A 12336-nucleotide genomic window follows, 5' to 3' on the forward strand; every position below is an offset into this window, starting at 1 on the left:
AGATATATACAGCAACTGTAAGAGCAGTGAAGGAGGAAACTGGGGTAAGTTTGGTGGAGTTGGATATATTCCCCTGCTGTTGAATGTATTTATGAGGTTGTATTAGAAGGTTCAATTGGGTAAGGCTTTTCTTCTTATGCTAGCTGGTTTTTGTTGCAGATCGATACAGATTTGATTCAAGTGATAGCATTCAGGTAACAACACTGTTCATACTAAGCCTTGAAATTTCACACTACTATGAAATATACATTTTTATTAAATGTTTAGACACTAAAGTGAAACTTTAATTCTGATTGAGAAATTGCATATTAAACTTCAAAAACCTTGATATTGCAGTCAATATGTTGGTCGTAGATAGTGTCTAGAACATTGGTTTTAGCAATTTTATAAGCAACAAACCAAATAAAAAAAAATATTAAGAGAGACTAACTAACCTTGTCATCAGTATAGATCTGGAACCGAATGTTGTGATCCTGCTTTAGTTTGTTTCCTCTGCTGGCTTCCTAAGAGAAGAACACAAATAGTAGCAGTAGCAACTGCAAAATAACAGATAGCTCCAACAATTAAAAAACACAATTAAAAACTGTGTTCCAATTGAATAGTAGTAGCAGCAACTAATGGCTTCCTCTGTTGCACTTCCATAGGACTACTCCCAATTTTTGGCTCCAATTGAATTGGCAAATGGACTAGTTGAGTTCTCACCCTTGGTGGTGGTGGTGATGAGCAAAAGTAGTCCAAAAATAGGCCAAAACAATTAGGTAAACAAATAAAAAACATAATTAGCCTCTAAACAATTAAAAAACATGGTAGACAATTAATTAGCCTCTATATAGCATAATCAGACCATGAAGTATGGTCCATGGTAAAACTAGGCATCTTATCCAATTTAATAGGGTTATCCTTCCCTCCAACCACCCTAGCAGGGTTCCCAACAGCAGTAGTCCTTGGTGGCACTTCCTTCAACACAACAGAACAAGCACCAATCTTAGCTCCATCACCAATCTTAATGTTCCCTAAAATACAAGTCCATGAACCTATCAACACCCCTTCACCAATCTTAATGTTCCCTAAAATACAAGTCCCTGGACCTATCAATACCCCATCACCAATCTTAAGGTGTCTATCCCCTCTTGCCTTACCAGTCCCTCCCAATGTCACATTATGCAAAATTGACACATTATTCCCAATAAGTGCAGTCTCCTCCACAACAAGTCCTGTTGCATGATCCAGCAATCAAGCTATAACAAGACCCTTCTTATCTACTTGGAGGGGAATACAAGCTATAACAGGACCCTTCTTATCTACTGTTAGACAAGTGGCCTCAGATATCTTAAGAAGGGGGGGTTGAATTAAGATATTCCAAACTACTTCCCCAATTAAAAATCTATTTCACTTTTTTTTTCAAGTTATGAATTCCCTTAATGACAATCTTCTTAAATATTGATTCAAATAAAACAATTTGAATATGAAAATAAAGCAATAATAAATAAAGGAGATTAAGGGAAGAGAAAGTGCAAACTCAGATTTATACTGGTTCGGCCACACCCTTGTGCCTACGTCCAGTCACCAAGCAACCCGCTTGAGAGTTCCACTATCTTGTAAATTCCTTTTACAAGTTCTAAACACACAAGGACAATCCTTCCTTTGTGTTTAGAATTCCTTTACAACAAGAGACTCACGGTCTCTTAATCCCTTAGAGAATGAGGAGAAGAAGAAGAATAAATCTCTCTAGAAAGAGATGGATTTTACAGATTGAGCACTCAAATAATTCCTTAATGAATTGCAATTGAATTGGCCAAGGAATTCTTAAGAGGATAAAAATGATTTTGCTCTTTGAGAGGATAAACACTTGTTGTTCTGAAAAACTCTGAGCAAATTCGTGTTTAAGTCACATATTTATAGACCATTGGTGGTCATGAATAAAGCCTTTGAAAAGTTGTGACTCTTAGAATTATTTTTCTGAAAATCCTGTCTGGTAATCGATTACAGGAATTGTGTAATCGATTACAGCTTTTAAAATTTGAATTAAAACGTTTATTAACTGCTGGTAATCGATTACCAAAATTGTGTAATCGATTACACAGTCTAAAATTTCGAATTCAAATTTCAGTAGCTGTTATAAAATATATTTGGCCACTGGTAATCGATTACATCCTCTGGTAATCGATTACCAGAGAGTACAACCTTTTAAAAACACTTTTTAATTTAAATTACTTGGCCAAACCTTTTGCTAATTCAATTAGGAATTCCCTTCCTAATTTACTAGTGATCATCTTGATGTTGTGACTTGTAATCTTGAAGTATTGTCTTGAATTTAATCTTGAAAAGCCCATTTGCATCAATTTCATCATATCATCATGATCATCATTAAAACACCAAAGGCAATTGCATCTACATCTACCACTGGTTTTATTTCCTTTCTTTCCTCTTCTGACTGCCTGTGACCTGTCAACAGTGAAGTGTGAATGAACCCTTCTAGCTTAACATCATATAATGAAGCATCAGAACAATAATTTCTTCCAGGGAAATCTGTTGTTTGATATCTGGAGTTAACAGTGAAGCGTGAATGGAGATAAGAATTTTATAAGCAACAAACCAAATAAAAAAATATTGAGAGAGACTAGCTAACCTTGATATTGCAGTCAATATCTCATTTTCTAGGAAAATGTCTCACATGGTTACAGTAACTAGTGCACACTACATATGAAGAGCAGCATGGCAACACACTCATTGGAATCATGACATACTCCAATTTGATTGAAAAAAAGTTCAAAACTTGCACCATTCCCCTAAAATTAAAACCACTTATACAATTTTGGTGAAAAAAAAGTCTAAGAAATCAGTCTCTACTCTACTATAATAAGTCATAACACTGTCAGAAGATTGTGTATGCAATTGGGGTTCCAAATAGTTATTATTTAGGATTTTCATTTCTGAATTTGAAATGGGGAAAGATGGGAACAATATTCTTTAAAACGTTTGACCCTATAGTAGCCACATGCACAGGCTAGCACTGCTTTCAATTATTTTCAGCTAGCTGCCATAGACTGTTAGGGTAGTGGATGACATTACATTTAAAGGCAGCTAAGCTAAAACTAGTTTAAGTTAGTTTCTGAAATCCACTAGAAGTAAGAGAAGGAGTTCCTGAAATCCACTAGAAATATTAAGATCAAGTAAATGAATAATGACACCAAAATCAAAATATAAAACAACGAAGACCCTATACCCATTCTGATACCACCAGGAACCATAGTTGACACATCTCCTAGAACTGTGTTTTTGTTAGCTGCAATGTGAACTGATTCCAACACCTTCTAAACTTTGGAGCCATCAATACCCTAATAGAGATTTTTGTTTTTTTAATAAAAGAACATTAGTCTCACTTTAATATTACTGTTAGATGAAAATTACAGTTATCTTTTATGAATCCAACATAATGTGTTGTTACTTTTACAAGGATTTACAATTTCTCTTTAAGTAAATCATGACCATGGTTAGTTATCAGTAACTTCAATTCAGCTTTGTGACAATTACAATTTCTCTTTAAGTAATCCATTGATGTGTGCCATATCTGCCAACAGCACAACTTTTTATTTATGACACACCTGTAACATGCTTCACAAGTTCAACCTTTGGTGTTCCAAATAACCATTCAAATTTAAACAGCACCAGTTTCCCTTCTGATTATGGAAGGCTCTTTAAGAGGCTAAAACTTTATAGTGTTTTCGGAGCTAAAAATTGTAGTGTTTGCTTTTTTATTGGAATAGAGTGTGATGGACATTTGGCTCAACACAATTTGTATTTCTTCTCTCCTAATGCATGGAATGACTTTCCATAGTGTTTGGTTTTTTTATTGGAATAGAGTCTGACAGACATTTGGCTGAAGATTATATTTAAGTCTTCTCTCTTGTAATGCATTCAATGACTTTACTCTAAACAAGGCTGTACTGTGAATCTGCATTTTTTGAAAGTTGAAAATAAAGGTTCCCTAATTTTCCCACTGGTTTCTTCATGTTCAAATTCTTTTATTTTGTCATGATGTCATCTATGAAATTCAACAATTTCTGCTGTTAATTGTGATGACTTTTCAGTTTCTGCACATTTGTACCAAAAGTTGTTGCTCACTTTCTTATTTTAAATTTTCCTTAATTAATTCCTTTTCTGTCCTATACTCCTTTCCGCACATTTGTATCAAATGTGTAAGGTGTCTCTGTTAAGGCGTATGGCATTCATCTTTCTAATCTATAACTGGATGGGATGGAGGCATTTTAAGTGGAATTTCAAGAATAAAAATGGTTTATCCTTCCTTAATTGGAATTTTTGAATCAATTGATGGGTTTTGCCATAACTTAAGGCTGCTGCCACCCAAGGTTAGATGCCTCATTGATGGGAATGCCATTAATAAGAGATGTAGAATGGCTGGCCATTGTCTGTTTTGAAATGGAGGAATTTGGATTCATAGAACATTGTTGCCTAGCTTCTAGTTGATCAAATTGTTGCTGCTTTGAAGGAAAGCCTAGGATGTAGGATAATACACACACACACACACAAGCAGAAGTAGTTAACTTAAGAAAAATTCAGATTGTATCTTAATTGTTTTTTATTGTCGAGATTATTAGCTATTTTGATGCTGGTTTGTTTGTATAAGTGGCTGTAATTGTTAGCTTTTCTAATTATATTAACTACTAATAAAAAAATTAAGGTACAAATGCAATTAGAATTTTGTTTATTATGTTCTCAAACTGATAGCCCAATTCCATTTGCTAACCCTACTCCGTTTTCATTTGTATTCTCAGCTTTGATACATTCCATTTGTGGTTTTCCCCAATTCCAAAGTAGTACGAGGTCGTCGTCAGCCCTTTTATAGGTAATGATTACTGTTCACCCTTTTTAGTTGACACTGCTTATAATTATTCAGAGGGTATTGAGGGCCTTGTAATGAGAGACTAGACTCCTAGTGTGGGATTTGATTTCTTTTTCTTTTTTAAAAATAACTAATTTGGTACTATAATTGAATTGAAGGGAGGGTAGCTAGGAAGGAAGGAACTGTAATTACATTACATATGCTTCAATCTACAGGTACCTAGCCAGCTGCATGCTGCAACTATTATTTGGCCTATTGTACTCTTTTTGCCTTTCCCTACCATACACACTGTGTCTGTACCCCATATATATAATTATATATACATGTCATATGGAATTATTTGGGTAAACTCGCCACCACTGAATGTTGCAGCATACACTCTTTTTGCATGTTGTAGCATGTTAATTCAATAAAACAACATCATATAAGCTGCTATGCTTAGCTAAGCTGCCCACAACATGGAGTACATCTTAATTTAGGTGAAATTGTTCTAACTTAATTTGACAGAACTTGATTTGATTCTCTAAAACTAATTTGGCTAGAATTGAATTTGTAATGATATAATTTAATTTAAAAGTTATCATCTCTTTATTTGAAATTCATTATTTGTAATATAAAATTCTTAATACAAAGGCTGTATTTTATATTTTTAGTAATATGTAGCTTTTAAGAACAATTAATCTTAATCACAAGAAACTAGAGTGACCCATTCTTATTTTTGTTAAATGACTGGAGCTTGAGGACAGTAAGTACTTCTGAAACATTCCTTGAGGCCCATATTTTGTGAACCAGTACACATTCATAAGATGAGGCAGTATCACCAAACTTTTTCCACATTCCCCTCCTCTGAACCAAAAAACAAAGGCTATCACGTACATGATCGATGAGATGGACAATGTGCCTTGGTAAGCACTAGTAGGTCCAGTTAGTTGAAACTATAACCTGCAACCTATCAGCATCATCATAACTCTTTAAAAACAAGTAACTTGTTGGAGTTGATACTAATCCCTATCACATTTGTTATTGGTCCCTACCACTTGGTAAATAATGAATGTTTATTGAGTTTGAAATTGATTTGCTGTTGTTACGTGTGGGTGGTTAACATCTATTTTTTCCATAGAAGTTAGCTAATAGATTTACACACAAACAAAAAAAAAAGCTTGTTGAATAAAAAGTCTACAACATTAAGTCAATATTTGGTTTAATCAAAGTGTTGAACTTCAGTCAATATTTGGTTCAAAAAACAAAGCTTGTTGAATAAAAAGTCTACAGCATTAACATCTATTTAGTCTGCGACGCCGACTTTTGTGTGGATTCTGTGGCATGATTGGCATTGCCATGACCTTTATTGTTGCTTGTGTCTTTGCTCAGATGATCAGTGGTGGTAGAGTTATCCAATTGTGTGGTTTTGTTTGCTGTCCCCCTTTGAGGACTTTTTGGATTAGCTACTTTTGCCTGGACCGCAGTTCTAAGTTCAGCCCCACTGCTAAACCTTTCCCTGTATTTTATAAAAATAGTTGTCATTTAACATCTTTCAGAGAAAATTAATTAACATGTACCTTGCTGTGTTCATTTTATAAAAGACCTAAAATTGTAGAAGTTACAAGAATGGTAAGCATTAATGAGTTGAAGGGCCAATAGCTAACATAAAATAGGAAGAATCTTGGTGACATTTATAGATAAGAATTGCTGCATATAATAAATGCAAACTATCAGTATCTTGTGCACCAGGGTTGAAGTGGTCGCATGATATACTTGATGAACGAAATATTATTGAAAAATCAAACAGCTATAAAAGGAAATTCTTGATCCAACTGGCATCTATGCTCTTAGCTCTCATCACATTCCTTCCTAAATTCCACTCTATGGAATGAAATATTTAACAGTTTCAGAACTCAGACAAATATGTAGTCCCTGAGTATAAATAGACATTCTTTTTTTACAAGAGTATAAATAGGCATTTAAACTATCCACTTCAATGCATTTTCCCACTACCTTAAAATTCAATGACTTTCTTTTAGGCAAGGTAAATCAAATAGGTGTGGTTATCGATTAAATCACAAAAATTCACTCAACTACTGAAAGAGTATCAAATCACGAAAGGAACAAGAAAGTTTACACTTGACTTGAAATTATCAAACCTTAATTGCATATCCCTGTGGCTGTCTGTTGTTTACTTCAGATGCTGTTGATTTCTGGCTGGCTGTGGTTGTCTGTTGTTTACTAGAGATTAGAGGAAAAAATATACTCTTTTATGGAGGCACAAAAAGAAAAACAATAGGAGTGAATAATGCCATCGACACAAGAAGTATGTCCGTCATAAAGAAATTATAAATAACATAATTTTATGTATTCTAATCTAAGTATTTTTCTTTTAATTTTTTAACTAATACCCTAATAACACACTGGTTAACAGTTTTTCTTCTTTTTATATACTAGATTCATTTATTCTCTTTTCCATCATTGTTAATGCTAGAGTATACTATTGACCTCTATACATTAATAGTTGCGCATGGCAAAAACCCAAGAACCTACAGTAAATAGCTGCCAGCAAGCTATTTGGCATTCATTGTTTTGGATGTTGTTTTTGTATAGGCTGTCTTTGATTCTTTTTTCTTATTAATTGCTACTCCCACTTTGTTGGAAATACATGCACGTTAATGGTTCAATGAACCAATGTGTGATTAATCAATATTGAGTGGCCTTTCCTTTTTTTTCTTGAATTACTCATTTTACCTAACACTTGGACGGTTTTATTCGGACAAACATTTTCAATAACTTTATGGAATGTTGATCAAAATTCCCATAATTAAAAACCAAAAATCATGGTTAAGAGAAATAATTTTGATGCAAGAGAAATCATTTTTTTCTATACTTGCATTGTTTTGTGCCTTTCATTTCATGTATGTACGTATTATAAGGTGAAATTCAAACTCTAATAACTACCACAAAGTCTTCTTCTTACGGGTCAATATATAACTCATTTTCCAAGATGGTGTTGGTTCTTTTTTGCACATAAAGTGTTGATTACAAAAGATAATGAACCATCCCTTGTATGGTGTTGCAGACGTTATTCTGACTGCAATCAGATGCAATTGTTATGAACATATCGCTCAAGGATAAATAATTCAACCATCCTTCTGTAAAGGTAATAATTTCTCTAAACCATTCTTTTACTTCTACCCGTCTTATTATTGTGGTGCTAGCAGTGTTTAAATTCAACTTTACAATACTGAAACAGTAAAAATTTGATATATGTAGCTTTTTTAATTTTTTTTTTTGAAATGTTAAACTCTTATAAATATAAAATTAACTCTTATCTTCTCACCGACATAAAGATTCAAATGTTTTCCTTTTCTTTTAAAAAAAATTGAGAGGGAAACTGTGATGTGAAATAAGGAAAACTTTGGTTCAATTAACAATAGAAGTGTTTTTTATAATGAGTAATTGATAATGTCATTTATTTTATTCTTTGGTTTTAGTGAATTGAGATCAAAATGAATTTTAAAATAATTACACTTTACATATTTTAGTTAATAATACAAAAAACTTCTCATTTGCTTCCTTGGCCATTACAATCGTTGTTTTATCTATATACTGTTTCTTAATTTTTAAAACTTAATTTCACAATCAAGCTATGAAACAACACACTTGCTGTATGATTGTTCCGAGTCTTATAAAAAGTAATTTAACCATTTTCCAAGTCATGACGTGAGATCTCTAATAATATTTAAAACTAATGTTTGAAAATCTTTAAGATTGTGTCATTTTTATTGTTATTATCACATCACTTCCAACTAATGTTTGAAAATCTTTTACCCTTCATCAACATTGTAGGGAACTTGTCGTCTTGTTTAACCTAGTCACACCTCCTTCATTAACAACATGTGAAATAAGACACACAGAGACACACACACACACACACCCTCATCAGAAACAGACACACACGTATTGATATCTGTTTTTCGGAATGATGATTGATGTAGGTGTTCATTCAGTTATTTCTTTGATTTTTGCTTTCATTTTGGATCATGCTGCTCATCATCACATGTACAAATGTTTATTATCAATTAATATTTTTATTACGTGTTCACTGTCATTAATGACAATTGATATATGCTATACAAATTGTGTTCATGATGAGTGAACCTTAGATTCCCGTTTGAGACTGGATGCAATGATTCTTGCGGATAGTTTACATTAATCATTGTATTCAATCTTGAATTGTCTGTTTGGACAGTTTGGAGAGACTGCTATTTTTATGGTAGATTCATGTGTTAAGGTTAAAATTATTTTGATTAATTTGATGAAATTTCGGTACAATGCATTTCTAGTTGTTCTCTAAGTGCATACTTGATTATCGGGAAATTAATATCACCGATTTCATTTCATGTACTTGGAGACCAATGCAAAATGCTGCCAAAATTTTGTCAAATTTAATAAAATAGAATTAACCCTGATGTATGAAGCTACCATAAAAGACAGTCTTCCCGAATGGGATAGGGCCATACCTATAATAAAAAAGTGAGATTTTCATGCATCAAATAACTTTGAGGGTATGACCGAGTTATTACTTAGATGGATTGAAGTTGGATGAATGAAAGTCGCATCAGCCCAGAATATGAGGAAGGCGTCGAGCAATTCTTACAATTTGCTTCAGAAAGAGGTCGACCGGATGAAGATGAAAAATATTATTGTCCTTGCATCAATTGTTTGAATGGAAGACGACAAATATTGGATGACATATGAGAGCATCTGTTGTGTGATAGAATTAAGAGGAATTATACGACGTGGATATGGCATGGTGAAATGACAGACATGCAGAGTGGGCACCAATCCGAATCGTTTGATGTAGAAATGGGAGATCGCTTAGAGGATATGATTCGTGACCTTGGACAAGAGTCTTTCCAGCAAGCACATGCCCCTGTGTATGAAGGATTGTAGAGTGACTCAAAGAAGCCTTTGTATCCGGGGTGCAACAATTCCTTGACGCTGTTGTCGGCAGTGTTAAGTTTGGTTAATGTCAAGGCTAGATATGGGTGGAGTGACAAAAGCTTTACTTCACTGCTTCAAGTAGTGGACGATCTACTTCCAGAGGATAACACGTTGCCTAAAAGCTACTATCAGGCCAAGAAGATACTGTGTCCAATGGGTATGGAGTATCAGAAGATTCATGCTTGCCCTAATGATTGCATACTGTACAGACATGAATTTGAAGAAATCTCTAAATGCCCTAGGTGTGGGGCGTCACGGTACAAGGTGAAGGATGATGAGGACTGCAGTTCTAATGAAAACTCAAAGAAGGGCCCTCCAGCGAAGGTGTTGTGGTATCTTCCCATCATTCCAAGGTTTAAGTGTCTATTTGCTAATGAGGACGACGCAAAAGATCTTACCTGGCATGTAAATGGGAGAAACTTTGATGGAATGGTCTGTCATCCGGCTGATTGCTCCCAGTGGAAGAAGATTGTTAGTTTGTATCCGGATTTCGGCAAAGAGGCAAGAAATCTTAGGCTTGGACTAGCCAGTGATGGAATGAATCCATATGGAAATTTAAGCACTCAACACAGTTCATGACCAGTTCTACTAGTAATTTACAATTTGCCTCCTTGGTTGTGCATGAAGCGAAAATACATGATGTTGTCTATGATGATATCGGGACCAAGACAACCAGGAAATGACATTGATGTTTATCTAAGTCCGTTGATTGAAGACTTGAGAAAGTTGTGGGATGAGGGGGTGTTAGTGTTTGATGGGTTTCGCAAGGAGACTTTCCAAATGCGTGCAATGCTTTTTTATACCATTAATGACTTTCCTGCATATGGGAATCTCGGCAGTTATAGTGTTAAGGGTCATCATGCATGCCCCATCTGTGAAGAAGAGACAAGCTACATACAACTGAAACATGGTAGAAAAACAATGTACACTAGGCATTGCCATTTTCTAAAACCTCATCACCCTTACAGACGATTGAAAAAAGCTTTTAATGGAAGTCAAGAGCGTGAAACTGTGCGGATACTGTTAATTGGTGAGCAGGTCTTTCAGCGGGTTGAACACATGAATACTGTATTTGGAAAGACCCAAAAGAAGGATAAAAGTAAGAGTTGCATATGGAAGAAGAGGTCCATTTTCTTTGATCTTCCTTACTGGTCTGATCTAGATGTTAGACATTGTATTGATGTTATGCATGTAGAGAAAAATGTATGTGACACTGTCATTGGGACACTCCTTAACATTCAAGGCAAGACGAAAGATGGTCTGAATACCCATCAAGATCTAGCTGACATGGGCATACGATCGCAGTTGCATCCAAGATCTGATGGTAAAAAAATATACTTGCCTCCAGCTTGTCATACTTTGTCCAGAAAGGAGAAGATCAGTTTTTGCCAGTGTTTGTGTCGGGTTAAAGTCCCACAAGGATACTCTTCAAATATTAAGAGCCTTGTGCAATTGAAGGAGCTTAAGCTGGTGGGGTTAAAGTCTCATGATTGTCACGTGTTGATGCAACAATTGTTAGCCATGACCACACGAGACATTTTGCCTAACAAAGTCAGGTTAGCCATAACTCGCTTGTGCTTTTTCTTCAATGCCATATGTAGCAAAGTCCTTGATCCTGTCAACTTTGATGACCTTGAAAATAAGGCTGCAATTATGCTGTGCCAGTTGGAGATGTATTTTCCTCCTGCTTTCTTTGACATCATGGTTCACTTAATTGTTGACCTGGTCAGAGAAATCAAATGTTGTGGTCCTGTTTATCTACGCTGGATGTACCCGGTTGAGTGCTACATGAAGATCTTAAAAGGGTATACCAAGAATCTACATCATCCAGAAGAATCTATTGTTGAAAGGTACATCGCAGAAGAAGCCATTGAATTTTGTTTAGAGTACATTGAAATGACTAAACCTGTTGGGCTTCCTGAGTCTCGCCATGACAACAGAGTGGGCGGTAAGGGTTCAAGAGGACTACATGTTATCACTCCAAGTGAAGGAGATTTGTTACAAGCTCACTTGTATGTGTTGAACAATAGTAATGAAGTTTTGCCATACATACTTCAGCATGAAGGTTTAGTCAAACAAAGTAATCCAAAAATGTCAAAGAACTAGGTCTTGAAAAAGCATAACAAGACTTTCTCTAATTGGTTTAAAGATACAATCTTTGCTGACGAAAATGCTTCTGAAACATTAAGAAAGCTAGCTGATGGGCCTAAAAGAAATGTTATAACCTGGCAAGGATACGACATAAGCAAGTTTTCCTTTTACACAAAAGGACAAGACGAAAAAAGTACAATGCAAAACAGTGGGGTCACCCTAAGGGCTGAATCTCAACACTTTGCAAGTGTACATGATGACAATCCCTGTGTAGCTTCCATCCCTTACTTTGGCTTCATTGATGAAATATAGGAGCTTAACTATGTCAAATTTACTATTTGTATTTTCAAATGTAAGTGGGTTGACAGCAACACTGGTGTGCGGAC

Source organism: Glycine soja, chromosome 18 (assembly GCF_004193775.1).
Source record: "Glycine soja cultivar W05 chromosome 18, ASM419377v2, whole genome shotgun sequence".
Taxonomy (NCBI): Eukaryota; Viridiplantae; Streptophyta; class Magnoliopsida; order Fabales; family Fabaceae; genus Glycine; species Glycine soja.